The sequence below is a fragment of the Euprymna scolopes genome, chromosome 21, assembly GCF_053919585.1.
Source record: "Euprymna scolopes isolate OS-2025 chromosome 21, ASM5391958v1, whole genome shotgun sequence".
Lineage (NCBI taxonomy): Eukaryota > Metazoa > Mollusca > Cephalopoda > Sepiida > Sepiolidae > Euprymna > Euprymna scolopes.
In genome coordinates this window covers 26,956,249-26,971,129 of record NC_136502.1, presented here as the reverse complement: position 1 = coordinate 26,971,129, position 14,881 = coordinate 26,956,249, and positions in this window count along the sequence as shown.

Here is a 14,881-nt window from a genome sequence, read left to right as displayed (position 1 = left end):
TGTAAACTAACATCTCACTCATCTCCTCTAAACATAATCCTAAATAGTAGCTCCTTACATGCAAGTGGCAATATGCCTTGTCTAGTATGAACATTCCTAAAAGAAAACAAAATATCTTCACCCATTTTGAGCATAGAAATGGATGAATTGTCAGTTGGCAGTCATCTCTCTTATCTTATCTATCTGTTCTTCTAAATTATCTGTTGTGTCATTTTTTTATCATCTTCTACTTACTACACATCTCGTTTATCTGACATGATAATTCCTCATCTAAAAATCAGCCATTCGTTTCTCCAATCTGAACTCTCCTAAAACATTTTATTAGCCTAGTTTGACACAAGACATTTTTTTGGGGGGGGGGGACGTAAAGGGCTACTATTTGGGACCATTTAGGGGAGATGAGCGAGATGTCGATTTATATTACATTTTAACTTCTGCATATCAGTACAGTCAGGGAAGCAGGTAATAGAAAGAACATTCCAAGTCTAGCATCCAAGTCTAGCTTCCAAGTCTGAGGGGAGAAACTTATTAGAATAGAAGCCCTTCCAGCATTTAGTCACCTCTATAGTGAAGGGGTGTGATTTTGTTGAAGTTCGTTGCGGAATTGATAGTGAGGTACAAATGAGATTAGCTACTCTTCTTTGGACCTTGAGAGAGAGAGAGAGAGAGAGAGAGAGAGAGAGAGAGAGAGAGAGAGAGAGAGAGAGAGAGACTAACAGCAGACGTACCAGCCCACATATGGGAACAATACTCCATACATTGACGAATGGTGGCTTTGTAGAAATACAGGATACTTTCAGGTGTGAGTAATCTTTTAGCGCAATAGAAGGGACCCCTCTTCTTTGCAGGTCTTCACAATGTCCTCAGATTCAATATTTTACCATGAATATTGAAGTTCAGAAAATCCATTTCCTCCCACTAGTTAAGCCCATCAATATGTTCAATATAATCAGAGAAAATTAAAAAAAAAACAGTTTGAAAAAAATTTTTCAAGCTATTTTTTATAAATTAACTTTGTTAAAGTTTATCATATGTTAAAGAAAGGTGGTTTTACACATTTAATAAACTATAATTGTTCAGTGTTATAAATTAGTTGAAATAAAAAATCACTCCCAATGCAATTTTAACTCTGATAAGTACTGCGAAGTTAACGGTTTATTGATTATATACCTGCGGATTGTGCCATTTCACACACAAGCAATTTAATAGTTTTACATTCATTTTACATTTCCTTGTTGATAACCATTTTCAATCTTTGTGCAACATGACTTGAGGGTTTCATGACATTTATTTAGCCATTTTACCTAAACGCTCACATGGCCAGTGTGCCTCTGGTTACTTGAAAAAATAAACAGACAGGAGAGAAAAATGATAGTGAGATAAATAATGGAACCTATATATATATATATATATATATATATATATATATATATATATATATATATTATACACATACAGTGTAATCCGGATATAAGAGACTCAAATATATTATTTAAAAAAAAAACAGACATAAGAAAGATTTTCTCTGGTCCCAAATTAGAGCCTGTGTTAATGTATAGTGTAATCCGGATATAAGAACCTCGGGTTACACTATATATATATATATATATATATATATATATATATATAAACCGGTTTGGGCATCCATTATTAACCATTGTTTAATAATATTGTTCAGCAAAGAAAATAGATTAGACCATTCTTGTAATGATCTGGTCCCTGTTGATTTTGCGATGAGAGTTTAGTTCTGTGCAGTTCTAGGAGGTCTACTCTCTCAGGCTTTACCTTCTCTCTTTGAGAAGAGGTTAGTTTATTGCTAATTGTCTGAGGCGCTCTTATCGGGGAATGCCGACGGAGATGCCCAGACACTTTTTGCAGGTCAGAGTGCCCCTCCTCAAAGTCGTTGACTTCTTAATCCCACTTTTCGAGCCTGGTGTCTAAGTTTTTCGAGTGGGAGAGAATTAAGTATTTTATATATATAAAATTAAGCTTACTATATGTAAAAAACTGATGGCTTTATACATGTTACTACATATTTGAACAGTATTATGTATTTCTTGAAATATGATACAGCTCACAATGCATTCTTAACTCTTGATAAGTATTGTTGGCCTACCAGTTTACTGATTAATTTGTCTGTATATCAGTTTCATTTCAAACATTATCCATTTCATCATTGGGCGCAGTGGATAAAGTGCTAAGCCATAAATTGATTTATTATACAAATTAAGAAATAAGAATAGCACTAGGATACAGTTCCCCCTAGTAGTCTATAAAAAATAACTGTAATCTTCCTCCACTATGGTATAGATCCACAGTCATCACATATTGTCTGTTTTATAGCAGATCATCTCTTTTTGGGGTTATTTAATCGTGAAAAATGATATCTATTGTAAACCAATCATTTTATATTATTAGATTAATTGAACACAGAGTGATATTTTTCCCATGGCCTGGTGGGGAAAATTGCAGGTTGATACTTTTCCCAACACAATTGATGTATACATAGATACATACATACAATGGATTCAGTGGGATTTGAATTCACTATAACTGATTCCATAGTGTACAGCAATATCAATTAGGCCAATCACACACCCTCATGGAGTATAGACCCACATTAATCACTGCAATTCATATAGCAAATAGTCCTTGATGAAATAGAGTTGCTAGCCTCATATTTAAAAAATATTTTGTGGTGTTCCTATTCTCTTAGACTAGTTTCATTTGCAAAATTTGAAAATTGGTTTCATACATTTCTTAAAGATATTACTGAAAGTGATTCAATAGATTCAACAAAACTTGTACATACATCAAAAAAAAAAAAATACTGATAGAAAATCATTATCATCCAAGTTTTGTAGATAAAAGATTTGGTATTTTTAAAACCATTGTACATGCATTTTACATTTCTTTGTTGACAGACACTTTCAATCTTCGGACAATAACTTTGACATCAAATTATCGTGACATTTTTCTTGCTGTTTTGCCCAAAAGCCCACATGGCCAGCATGCCTCTGGCTTCTTGAATAATAATAGGAAAAGGAAGAGGAAAAAAGACTGACAGAAGCAGCCATGTATAGGCTTAATTGGTAAAAGGAGCAGGGAGCATTGCATCAACTTGGCAGTAATCTGCATTTAAAATGTTCTTCTGTTGCATAATATATATGGTGAGCACGTAACAAAAAAGTAGACATATTGAATATTGAAGGTATGAGAAAATCTGAGATGGAAAAACGAAAGTGAAAGGGAGAAAATGGAAATACAAGGAATATGGAAGTCCCAATATTGCTTTGCGTTATCTTAGATCTTAATCGAAATATATGATAGGAGTTTTGGCAGGCCTAGCTTTGCTTATCTTGAATGCATATGATATGGAAACACATTCTTTCTCCACTATCATGCAATGTATTGTGGAATACATCAACAATATAACTATTGTGTATGTTATTAGGTAGGCATAAGTTAATGAAATATGGATTATACTTAATAGCAGTAATAATAGTTATATATTACATAATATAATGTTCACATTTATTTGTTGCAATAGGCATGTGTGTGTGTTTGTTATATAAGTTATGTACGTTTATATGCTTATATACATATTTGTATCTATCCGATTCATGCCTAAACTAATTAAACTGATCATTACGAATTTTCTAACAAAGCTGCTAGACATAAGGCGTCGAAATGTGGGCTATATTTAGTTTAATTTAGTTTTATTCAGGGGGCATTAAGAGGATGAAATTTCTTTGTGAAATTTCAGATACCTGATTTTTATGAAATTTTAACAATGGGAATTTGACATCAATTAATAAATATTTTCTAAACTTCAGTTTCTTTGGTGTATTTTGGATAGCTTTTAGGAGGCATAGTATGAGTACAACCTTCCATTTGAAATTCAAATGTTTCAGATGTGCATTAAATTTGATCCGTAGTCATTAAACACCAATTAAGAATTAATTAATTCCCTGAATTTTAATTTCTTCTTAAGACCTTTTAAGCACAAGCCTTAAATTGATAGCATCTTCTAGAAACAAAACCATGTAATGGATTTTCATCAAAATTAGAATAAATAGTCTAGAATCAGTTTTAGTATAATTAAATAATACTGATTTTAATTTTTAAAGGTGTTCAAAATTGTTCTCGGTAGGAGATTAATCTTAACTTTCCTACAGCAGTTCTGTTGAGTCATTATTTGTTATTTGTTGAGTCAGTATTTGTTATATATAGTTTAAATAGTTAAGAAAACGTTTTGGAATTTGCAAAGATTTATACTTATAGAAAGTAATGTGAAAATTTTTTCCATTTCTTTAATCAGGATAGTTTTACTTACAGAAAGTAAATTAAAAAAAAAAAAATTTCACTAGTGTCTTAAGCAGCTTAATTGATCTGTGTTTTAGGAAGCAGGGTTTATTTTCGATCAATTTCATTACTTTTGATATTTTATATATTAATCATGCACACATTAAGTCTTGGGAGTTTTCGCTCTCATACTCAGGTCTACTACTACTATCATCTACATACATTAGACATATTTCTTATAAGATACATACTTTTGTAGTATTGTTATTATTTTATATTTTCGTATGTTAATTAATTAAAATGTTTAACTGGTTATGCAAACTCACCTTTTTCTGATTCAAACCATCTAACCTGAGCTCAATGATTGTCACTTTTTTTTATTTCTAGTAAGTTTATTAGTGATGGGACGATATCAATATTTTACCCAATTCTAATTACTGATTCTGTTAAAAATTCTTGATTTTAATGCATTTACCCTTTTATTCTTTTCAAATTTCTAAATGTTTAGTTGTTTTTTAATTAAACCATAAAAACTTGTGTGCATATATTTTTACAAAAGTAAAAATACTCTTGGCGCGAGGGTGCATACAAATGAATCTTTATAGCAATTTGTTTTGTTAATTTTTTCTGTATAATTGATTGAAAATAATAATTTGATTAATTAATTGTGAGATTTTTACTATTTATCCACATGCGATTTTACCTGTTCTATTTTACTTGTGTCATTTTGACTGTACCATTACTGCCTGTGGCATTTTTACCTTAATTCGTTATTATGATCTATAACTTTTGGTTTTACTACTAGTTTAAACACAAAAAACTGATTATCAGTTTATCATTATTACTGGCAATCAGAAATTAAGTTTTAAACATCTGAAAAAAAAAAATTTTTAAGAATCGTTTTTGGAATCGGAAAATGGGCTCAAATTTTTCCATTTGTGATACACCTAAAAGTTCCAATTTTTCTGACTCCTGATTCTGATTATTTGTCCATCCACAGAGAGAGAGAGAGAGAGAGAGAGAGAGAGAGAGAGAGAGAGAGAGAGAGAGAGAGAGAGAGAGAGAGAGAGCTAATATTGAATGGATTATCTAATAAAAATTTACACATCTGTCATCCCTAATTCTGGAGGCTGATCTGAACTTCTATATTAAATAGAATCTGTGAAATACCCTAAAGTATAATTGTAAAAAAATTTCAATGGAATCTAATTAGTAGAAAATAAATAAAAATGTTATTGAAATATGAATTTATACAAAGCCTAATCAATTTGTCTCTATGCCTTTTCTGATATGCTTGCGTTAAAAATTCAACTATCCTTCAGTAAAAAAAATGCGAATAAACTAAAAAATATAAAACAACTTTTACTGTCACTTGAGATTAAATTGGCTTACTTTTTTTCTTCACACTGCGGTACATTTAAGAGGAGATATTTATCACTGAACAATTTGGTTAAAAGTAATTTAAATTTCATATTTGCTCCCTACTTATGTGTTGAGCTCTAATAAAAGAGGTAACAGGTGCCACTTTGTGGAAAGCATTACCCTTCATAAAAAGAATTGATTTCTCTGGGCAGTTGGTAATATAAACAAATATAAATATATTATAATTTTCTTTACTTGTGTGCCAAGCACAATTATTTACAAATAAGATTTCTAATGTCTAACAAAGCGGTTGGGTTTCAAATTTCAGCTTGCTCAGTGAAGAGCTGTGATGTAATGAAACAGCTGTACATACCCCCCCCCTCTCTCTCTCTCTCTCTCTCTCTCTCTCTCTGTCACACACACACACACACACACACACACACACACACACACTCTTCTGTGAGATAAAAAAAGGAGAAAATTGCCTTCATATTCTGCCACTATTTATAAGCTTAAATATTAAGCTTGTAGATTCTAATACTTTCTATTTAATTTTTAGGTACTTGTGCATCCTCTGAACCAGACGTAACTCAGCGTTCACTCAGCTTTCCCCGGAACATGATATCAATAACTCGGGTTTAGCTGCTGTTTGATGTAACATGACGAGTACTGAGTTTCAACTCAATGTGTGCGTGTGCGTGTGCACGCCCACGCCCGAGCAGCAGACGAGAATTTGGATACCAGTTGGAAGAGGGGAAAAAATCCACCATTTCTTATATGCAAGTCAGTAGTAAAAATCTAAAAAAAATGTATTTAACCATCCTTGTCCAACAGCTCGAGAAACCAGATGCCGTAGTTAACTTTTTGTCAACAGCGGAAGCTAATGGCAAAATTGATAAAATGTGCAACCTGCAGCCATAAGTACATCCTAGCAAAAAGAGGTTGCATTACCGACAACTATGGCTGGAAATGTGGGAATGTTGAATGTCGACGGTGGACATCAATCTTGACTTAGACCTTCTTTGCAAAAATCACGGCTGAAAATCACAAATGATTATCAAACTGATATATCTGTGGGCGTTCAAGATGGCAATGAATAAAAACCTCAGTGAAAATGTGGGTTGGGATTGGCGCACATTATAGTTGATTGGAAGAATTTCCTGCAAGACATTTGCCGGGATTATTTTCTCAGGAATCCCTGGCAGATTTGAGGCCAAGACCATACGGTGGAGATAGATGAGTCTATTTTCAACCAACGTAAACATAATGTCAGCAGACTACTTACACCAGTCTGGATCTTTTGTGGATACGATCCCACCAATAAGGGGGGTTTCTTGGTGAGTGTACCGTACAAACCGAAATGCAGAAACCCTCCTTCCACTAATAAAAAAATATACTCTGCCGAGGACCACTGTCGTATCAGACTGTTGGAAGGCATATAGCAAAGTGAAAGGAGAGAGGTATCACCATTTAACGGTGAACCATACCCTTCACTTTGTAGATCCTAAAACACAAGCAATTACGAATCATATGGAGCTAATGTGGAAGGAACCCAAACAGTGCAACAAACAAAAATGCAGAACCAGCCAGAAGCTTTTGGACACCTATCTTTTAATGTGGAGGCAAAAATTTGGTAGCAGTCCGTTTGTCTCCATATTAACTCACATCGCCGAAAGTTATTTTGTTAGTGAAGAGCTTCCTTACATGTTATCTACCTCTTCTCTGTCCAATTTGCCATCATCTGATGCTGTCCAAAAGTCTGAGGAAAAAACATCTTCCTAAGGAAATTTTCCTGATATTAAAAAAAAAAAGATTCCAACTACTCACAGTTGAATAAAAAAAAATTAAAAAAAAAACACTCACCCACTTTTGTTGCTTTTTATTGGACAAAAAACATTTGCTAACACTTATTTATTTGAAAAAAATAAAAAAATTGGTACTTCTGCAGTTTGAGGCCCATTTTTTCATGAGTCTCGCTCGGCAACTGAAGAAGTACCAAAAATTTGCTTAAAAATTATTTATTTGACAAAAAAAAATCCCCACAAAACCTTTTCTTAACACAGTTAATAAAAATTAAAAATTAAATAGGTTTTTCTTTTTTCTTTTTTTTTTCTGTTGAGTTTTCTACATTTAAAATTTTGCTATTTTCTTCTACGTAGTGTTGTTGTGGTTTCATTGGCGACGCTCGACATAATGGCTGTTGATCTCATACTCGGAGAAAGCCAAGTGAATGCTGAGTTACGTCTGGTTCAAAGGATGCACAAGTACCAATTATTGCATTAAATTGAAGGAACTGATCCATATCTAGAAAAAGGAGAAAATTATGTATCAGGCAGTTATCAAGAATCTTCATCAGAAAGGCATGTCTTCATCTGAAATCTATAACAATATGATGCAGACCTTGGGGGAGGATTGCCCTTCATATACAATTATGGATTCTCTATAATGTGGATCAATACTCTTTTTTCTCCATCTTCTACAAATACATCAGTTCCTTCATTTCAACAGCATGCAAAAATAAAACAAAAAGAGCTAAAATCTTACTACTTAAGCCGATAAATTGTAACAGAGTATGTGAAAAAAAATTTATATTTGTTTATCTCAAAGGTGTGGCTTGTGTGAAGCTCGGTATTTCTCATTCACCGCTCGCATACGTGTAAATATATGTGTGTGTGTGTGGAAGAGAGAGATGTCAGCATAGATAGATTTATATAGTGTATGCTCTCATTGTGGAAGTTTCATGCTCCATTGCAATTTTAAAGCATTAGATGTTTTATGGCCAGTGTATAACTAATAATAGCATCCCTTGAAATCTTGAAATCGATATAATGTTCCCTATTTAAAAACAAACTGTTTTTTTTTATATTAGGTCTCGTAAAATGTACACATTTATTTCCATAGTTTAAGAATTATTTTATTACAGATATCATGCTTACCCAGCATGTCATAGAGTCATGCATAACAAAACAGAAGAGTTAAAAGTGTGTGTAACGTTTTTATTTTAGAATTTCTCTCACTGGATGAGACTTCTATTGCTATGGACAGAGGTAAACAAAGGCAGTACACATTGGACATGACAGTACGCATTCAAATAAAGCTTTATAACAATAACAAATAATTAATTAATTAAAGTTAAGGCATATTTATTACACAGATGAGATATTGATATTATATGAATTATAAATATATTTTATAAACTAACAGGAGGTGCCCGACCGTGCTAGCCGTTAAATATGCTTAAACATCTTTTAATTCATTCACATTTTGTGTTTATTATTACAGAGCCAATTTTCTATTGAATATTACATTGTACCTAATATATAGTACTAATTTCAAAAGTTAAAAAATTGAAACCAAAATATTTAGCACTCCAGCCGCATTCCCTCATTTAACGTTCCAGCCATGTTCCCTACCATTTGAGCTAACCTGACATAGAGATCAGGAAATTTTAAAATTAAACCACTTTTAGGTATTGTTAGTTTTACACATACCTAAACTAATACAAATCTGTTGGCAAGTTCAAATAAACATTTTGCATTTAAACTTGCTGACTTATGTTATTCAGCAATCCAAACAAATATTTTACTTGTTATAAGTAGGGCTAGGACAGCAGCATATTCTTTTTATTATCTTGACTCCCAAGTGTGTATCCATTGATATCTTATATGCAGAGTGATGTGGTTCTTGGTTGATTAACTGTGTCGGATATATACTTTAAAGTCAAAACAATGAAAAGAATATTCTGTTATCATAGCCCTACTTATAAGTTGTCTGTAGTGTATGATTACTATTTTCTGTTAATTTCAGTGTTATGTGGCCAGTGGTTTAAGAGTTTATCGGTTAAATATCTACACACACACACTGTTTTATTTATATAGATATAATTGAAAATATTACTTATCAGAAATAATTATGTATACATTTTAAATATTATGTGGAATTCTAAATATTATATATATATATATATATATATATATATATATATATATATATATATATATATATATCATAAGCTGCAATCCCCCGACTGAATCAAGATGCGGAATTTCATGATCTCTCGAGATCGACGGAGCCAACAAGAACAACAATATATATATATATATATATATATATATATATATATATATATTCTAATATTGATACATGAATTATGAATATTATATTAAATAATGAACACTCAAAATATTACAAATAAATTTTTGTATCACTTATTATTCATTATTGTTGATGGACAATGTACTCTTAGAGAAATATGATATTGAGATTGCATTAGGGTTCCGACTTTGTTCCCAGGGGAGCTTGATTGCTGATGAGCTCTTTATCCACTTTGCCCCAAAGCAAGTTTCTTTGTTCAATCGAGAAACACTTGCCAACTAATCAGTAAACACTGCAGCATTGCACGTACATATGCACCTTTGTAAGCAAGGAAATTTTCAAAGGTATTAAATTCTTCAAATGAAACGAAATGAGAAATAGGTGGAATGTTAAAGTTTGAAGAAGTAGACAATGTCATGGTTTAATAGAAATCAATTACAATTACATATTGTAGTCAGCTGGAAAGCAGGAAAACGGAAGACAATTCCATAGGTGTGCAGTTCTAAGAAAGAAGCTTTGATCATGGAATCTATGTTTAGGTTTAGGCACAGATAAAGAGCGGGGGAAATTGTTGATAGTGTTTTCTGCTAGACAGGTGTTTCTTGTGAAAGTTTGGCGAGGAGGGACCATAGATTGGAGCTCAGCCGAGCACTTGCCATGAAAATAACGATAAAGCAGAGACAAATTCACAACATCTCTTCTGTGTGAAAGCGGTTGCAGGGAAGAGAAAAGGACATCCCCTATGAGGCTACAATGTCTATTTTGAACTCTATCAAAGCAGGATAAGTCCTTTCTAGAAGCTCCTGCCCAGACGTGGCAACAGTACTCCATCCTTGGACGTACCTAGCTCTAATATAGATAGAAAATTGCATCAGCAGTGAGATATCTACTGGATCGATAGAAGGATCCCACCATTTTTCCAGCGGCCTTGGCAACAGATTTAATGTATGTGTTCCATTTAAGATCAGGAGTAAAGGTCAAGCCTAGAAGCTTGTCAAAACATGAGGCCTCCCCATGGCTTGAATTAAAGTTTGAAATGCAAATATCAAGTATTATGGTTCAATTGTGCTTTAAACAGAAACATTCATTTCGAACATGCCTCTGTCATATCAAAGAGCCTACTGTTGATTTTATATGCCAGGCCTTTCTGCTTGTACAGTAATAAAACTTCTTAAATTTACTATAGTTAAAATTACCTGTTCCTTCTTTCATCGGATTCTTTTCAATTATCGATTATTGATACTTATCAAAGACATTATGATAAAAAAAAAACCTATCTGAAAACACTACCAGACACAAAGTACATTTGTGTGAAATTTCACCCAGCCGTTTTTGAGTCCATAGGGAACAAAATCACTGGCACACACACACACACACACACACACACACACACACAAAGTTCCTTTTATATAATAGTACAGATAGAGATCTTTATGTACTAAATTCACTCGTAAATATATTAACCAATCATGGATTTTGGAATACATCTCCTAGGTGTAAGGGGTTATAATATGAACTATATTTAGTTTAATTTAGTTTTATATAAATGAGGGAAAAAGTATGGTGGAAACTATTTGTGAAAATTCAGATACCAGTGATTTTGTTTTTTATTTTAATAATAAATTCGATATTAATCGATAAAAATTCTCCAAATTTAAATTTGTTTGGAGTATTTTAAAGGCTTCTTAGAAGATATAATATTGGCACCACCTTCCATCTGAAAATTTAAATATTTGATCCATAATCATCTAAATATTAATTTACTTGTACATACGCTCAGTGTCACAAAAAAAAGCCGTCATCATAGCAAACATTAATTAATGAGAAACGAATTACCTCCCTTTATAATCGCTCTTTATCAATTAAAAATTATTCAAACCATTTCCCCTCCAAAAATTAAAAAAAAACAACAAAAAAAATGGCTGTTTGTTTACGGTTTCAAATTAGCTATTATATTTTATAATAATTTTTTAAAAAGTCATGTTGAGAAGAGACTGTAAGTTTTTTTTTTTATTATTATAGTTTCTTTTTAAAATTAAAAAAAATGTGCAAGTGAATTGACATCTGTTCCTTTATAATTTATATGAAAAATTATTCAGAAAACAAAACAATGTGTTGTGTATTAAATTTTCATTGAAAACATCTAAATTTTTTGAATAAATTCTTTTTAGCTTTAAAAGGTTAAAAAAGAATTTGCTAGAAAATTGTTTTAAATTCGTCATTTTATTTTATTTTTTATTAAATTTCTTTATAATATGTTTTTAAAATTTTCAATTACAGTGGAATTTCCACAGGTTCTGGTAGTTAGACACTAATTAAGCAAGATTCTTGAAATTTCATTTTTTTTTTTTCTTAAGACCCCTTAAGCTTAAGTCTTACAATCTAGACATTTTCTAGAAGCAAAATCATAAAATTAAAATAAGTACTCTAGACTAGTTTTATTATCATTACACTTTGGTTTTAATCTTAGTAATGAGACATAAAAGTAGTGCAAAACTGTTTTGTTTGTGGAATCTCACTCATTCCTGGCGCAAACATCATACAGCCACATACATTCTTTCTAGAGTAATGGCCATTGAGAAAGCTAGACATTATATAGAGGATAACTTGGTACTTGTACAGTTTAATCAAGACATTAAAAAATGAAAATATCAAAAAAATGTTATATTGTACATACCCGTTTTGGACTGAAGATCTTAAAAAAAAAAATTTAATTTAATTTAATCGAGTATTTTTTTTTTTTTTTTTTTACAGCGGAAAAACACGTTTTTATGAGAGCATGTTGAAGTCAGCCATTACAAAAAATTTTAACATGCCACGGGGAGATAACTCTATGTGAAGCGTCGAAACTCCCTCCCTATTTTTATTACTAGCTTTTCTTCCTAAAAATCGAATCTTTTGCTCGGTATAATAATTGTTTTTTCACTGTAAAAAAAAACAAAAAAAACTACTTGATGAAATTAAGCGAAATTCTTTTTCGGAGAACTTCGTTCCATAACGGATATGTACAATATAACCTTTTATCGATATTTCCATTTTTTAATGTCTTGATTAAACTGTACAAGTACTGATAACTTCTACTAGTGGTTGTCTGTCTACAATTCATTACAATGTTAGTTCTGTAGGAAAGGTGTTGTGAAGGTTTTGTAGGCCTTCCACATACAGCACCTTGTATTCCAAAATTGCTACTCATCCAGTACTGACTAAACTCATGATTGCTTAACTTCCATAATCTGATTGGAAATAATGTATTGACGTTAATATAGCCGTATCTGTGTATGCTTTATATTTTGAATTTTATTAAAATCAGAGGTAAACACATGTTCAACAGAGACATCCGTGGCCACTTGTGGACCCTTTAATAAAATAATAACGCAACTGTTATGACAATCTACAAAGGTAGAAGATCATTCGTACCAAATTTCACATTCCTAGCCTTAATAGGCTTAAAATAGGTAGCAGATGTTTCTCACATTAGGGTAAGTTGATTTTAAATTGTTTTCTTAAATCAACTTGTCTAGATAGTATGAGCTTAATTAGATAAGAACTGGTATAAAAAGTTAAATTTAATTATCTGAAAAGACGTATTCAAAAATTGACATCTGAAATAAATAAAAGCAAAACACTGATATATGGTGGGAAATTATACTATTTTTATAATAAACTAATTTGAAAGAAAAATCTATAATTTTTTGTTGGTCCCCACCCCCTTCTACTACTACAACTACTACTCTTTATTACCTAAATTATTATTATTATTAACCTAAATCTGTAAATTAGTATAAAAAATGTATTAATCAGTAAATTACTGTGAAAGAATGTGTTGTTTTTAATGTAAAAATCAAAAATGTCGGACACATTCAAACAAATATTTTTTGAGTAAATAAAATAATCAAATTAATATTTGATTGAAGTTATTGACGTTTTCTAAAAATAGAGGGAAAGTATTAATAATAAAAAAAATAGTCTCCAAATGACGGCAGAAGTAACTCACCAATCTCTTTCACACAAAAAGTTGGGTGTCAATGAGACATGATTTCAATTGTCCAAATAATAGCTCTTTCTTTCTTGCTTTCTTTCTTTTTTCTTTTTTTTTTTTTTTTTTTTTTGCAGCTGCCTTATACCGGGTGCTGTGAAATCTTTACAAATAGAGTAGGGGGGTATCCTGAGTTCAGGCATGCAGATATTATTCAAGTTTATTTCTTTTAAGTGAAGGATTTTAAAATGATGTGGATATTAAAAATGAAATATATATATATATATATATATATATATATAACAAAATATATATATATATATATATATATATATATAACAAAATAATTTAAAAAAATATTTATTTGCATAATAAATATTTATTAAAAATAATCATTTATGTGTGTGTGTGTGTGTGTGTGTGATCAATAAAGGGGAAATATCTAAGAGTGTGGTATAAATAATGATTGAAAAGCTCTTTATATATAAATGTTTCAATACATTTCATACCTTCTTCAGATACGTAAAAGTCAGGAAAAAAATTTAATAATTTGTCATTTAATGTATATGCTATTGTTATTATATGTTTATCTTCATTTTTATAGCTTCCTTTGCTATCTTTTGGTCTACTTGGTAAATTAAAAAAAAAAGAGTCATTCATTTTCTCTTGCTTCATTTTTTACGAGGGGCGTGCAATAAGTAATGCCCCTGACCCACTTCCAGTTGTCTGATCTAGCTGAAATTTTGCATGTGCAATGATTTATATCTCTACGGGTTATGTGACCAATTACAGCTCTGAAATAATAGTGGTTTCTGTTTTACAGGTGTTTGAACTGAGTCAGGTGTGAAATGTAGCCTGTTGAATGCCAATCAGTGATCCGGTTTTTGTATTTGAAAGGACACACACCACAGGAGACTTTTGATGAAATGAAAAAAACTTATGGTGATAATGCCTCATCATATGACCTTGTAAAACGCTGGCATCGTGAATTCAAACATGGCCGGAAGTCTGTGGAAACAGCTCCCAGACCTGGTCGCCCCCCTTCTGCCATAGATGAGGCATCTGTCCATCAAGTTGAGGCTGGCATTTTGGAAGATCAGCGCGTTACTATTCGCCAAATAGCCCAAGATGTCAAGATTAGTA